The sequence below is a fragment of the Tupaia chinensis genome, unplaced genomic scaffold, assembly GCF_000334495.1.
Source record: "Tupaia chinensis unplaced genomic scaffold, TupChi_1.0 Scaffold000604_1, whole genome shotgun sequence".
Lineage (NCBI taxonomy): Eukaryota > Metazoa > Chordata > Mammalia > Scandentia > Tupaiidae > Tupaia > Tupaia belangeri.
Window position 1 is genome coordinate 3,401,940 of NW_006160122.1, and position 2,694 is coordinate 3,404,633.

At 47.5% G+C, this 2,694-nt stretch overlaps 1 long non-coding RNA gene across 1 annotated transcript in view; it reads right to left on the reverse strand.

Moving 5' to 3' along the window:
• Positions 1–709: 709 nt before the first annotated feature.
• LOC114009692 (uncharacterized) overlaps positions 710–2,694 on the reverse strand; it is a 35,170-nt gene continuing 33,185 nt past the window's right edge. The window contains exon 4 of the long non-coding RNA XR_003551072.1: positions 710–1,112. This is a non-coding gene — a long non-coding RNA (uncharacterized LOC114009692). The remainder of the gene's footprint in view (positions 1,113–2,694) is intronic.

Genomic DNA, 2,694 nt, shown 5'->3' on the forward strand with positions numbered 1-2,694 from the left:
TCACGACTCCTCTCGGGGCCTTGTGACTGTTCCAGAACTGCTGGTCACAACCCATTTTCTGCTCACCACGCTCGACCCTGAGACCATGATCTTGAGCCTGCCCCTGTCCCCTTAGGTTTGATGTTTAAAGCTGGCATTGATGAAGTTGCTCCGCTGTGTACCGGAGTCTCTGGCATGCTCTTATCTGCATCCTCTCTCGAAATCCCGAAGATGGCTACCATCAGGGGCAATATTAAACACACCTAACAACCACGCAGGAAAGAGCCTTACCGATCAGAGTGGATGCTGACCTCAATGCTACATCAAGGTCTTAGTAGCTCTCTGTTCTACCGAGAACTTATTTAGTTATTGGCAGGAGTGGGGGAGACAAGGGAGGACATAGAGTGGTAGGCGATGGTGGGCAAGGATTTTGATTATCTACTTACCGATCAATCTGGAAGTATTTTTACTTATTTTTAAGATGTTTTTGCCTTAGGGTTTGTGCACTAGTTGGGGAGAGAGAGAAAGAGACAGAGACAGAAGGAAAGTGAGAAATCATCTCCTGGGAGAATGGCCACACTACAATCCCTTCTCCTCCATTCTTCTCCTGGGATCTTGGGTATGCATGCACATGCACCTGGCATGATTTTCAAGCCACTGGATCTGGGATTTGAACCAGGGTTGGTCATGTGGGAACCCAGCAATGTAATCACTACGCAATCTTCTGGTCCTAGTATTTTGGTGTTTTAATGATCAGTTCGACAGTACTAGTGCATAGGGACTGAGTTTCAGAGCTGGCTTTGCTACTTTAGCTCATGGCAGTGGATGGGGGCTCAGAGAGCTTAGACAACTTGACCATTGTAACACAGCTCATTAACAACAGAACGGAGATTCCAATCTCGATCTAACTCCAGAATCCACACTCTACCACCAGCGGACCTGTGCTCCCGGGAAGGGGGATATCCAGAATCAAGCTGGGTTTCCACCGTTCTGCAGCTGAAGGCCGGGGTTGGAGGAATGTGTTCTAAGGTCTGAGGCTTTGTCGGGCGTTGCTGTTCTCGGGCTTGGGGCCTCGGCAAACACTCTCCTACGTTGTTGAAGGAGTGGGCATTGCAGAACAAGGACAGGGCAAGCTGTATGGAAGAAGGGCAGAGGGGCTGTGTGAGAGGCCCGAAAGAGGGCACGGGAAAATTGAGCCCAGCAGCGTTTCAGTGAGGACAGAGGCCTGCAGGCAGTGGCCAGTTCAGTCTGCCTCACCTAAGCGCTAGCATTCCTCCCATCCTTGGTCCTGCACAGCGCCTAGATGATGGATAATGCCTTCCTGATTCCCTGGGTTTTCTCCACCCTGGCTAGTGCAGCCTGGTGACAGCTGGAATTCCCCTGGGTCCTGGATGGTTCACAGTCCCCTTCAGCACTGAGCTGGTTAGATCACCAGAGTTGAGTCCCTTCCCTTTCCCCTATTGACTAAGCAGGATTTTTGTTTTCATTGCCAAAATAGAAATCTATTATCTTTTTTTTTTTTTTCTTAATACAAGGTGACCGAAAAATGATTCAGAGGGTGGAAGTTCCCCATAATCCTTTGAGTGGTAGTTTTTGTGCTGTGCAGCTTCTATTCCCCCGTCTCCTGGAGAAGCCATAAGTAGAGCAGCTTGAGCTCACAGGCTTGAGCCAGTCTGCCCGAGTTGGCCAAGTTTGCATCCCGGCTCTGTCCTTTACCAGCTGTGCTACCACCAGCAAACTGCTTCACCTCTCTGTGTCTCCGTTTCCTCATCTGTAAAGTAAGGATACTATGGGGTGGTCAGCAAAGCCATGACATATTTTGCAACGTTCTTCTATGCAAAAATGAGTCATGACTTTTCTGAAGACCCAATTATAAGAGCACGCATTTGATAAGGCTGAGGATTAAAATGAGTTAATACGGGCAGTGTGCTTAGAGTAGACTCTATCTCCAGGAATTACCTAGCCCCAGTACACGACAGGTCATTTGGGGAATGACTGGTTGTTTGAAGGTGGGTTATTATGGGGGGTAACCTGGCGTTTGCAGGCTTGTTGAGAACTCAGTCCAGGTGTCCTGCCTTTCCTTGGACAGGGCTGCACATGTGACTCACCTTGGGCTGAATAGACTCTTTCTCCTAGGCTAGTGTGGACCTCGAGTCAAGTTACTCAAGGTAGCAGGTGGATGGCGCTGGTTTATTCCAGGATATGTCCTGTTGACCGAATCCTCAGGGACCAGCCTGGTTTCTGTCCTTTTAACCTGCCTTTTCAGCTTTTCCTTGATTCCATAAGCCATACCTCTCTGAACTTCTTTTAAAAAAAAAAAAATTATTTACCTATTTACTCATGATTTTCAAGCTGCTGGGTCCAGGACTCAAACTGCGATTGGCCATATGGGAATCTGGTACTTTAATTACCAAGCCACCTGCTGCCCCCCCCTTTTTTTAAATTTAGATGATCTAGAGGCAATTTCTGCTTGCTTGCAAAGAACCCGTGTGAGTTTAACATAGTCTCTATCATTTACAACTCTTGGTTGTAAATGGCAGAACATCCAGCCCATGGTGAGTTAGACAAAAGAGAATTAAGGGCTCAAGTAAGGGAAAACCCAGGTGTGGATTAGACTTCAGGGACAGCTGGATTCAGGGGCTTGAACAGGCCATGAAGATAGACCTTTGGCAAAAAAAAAAAAAAAAAAAAAGAAAAAAAAAAAAGGGGACATGC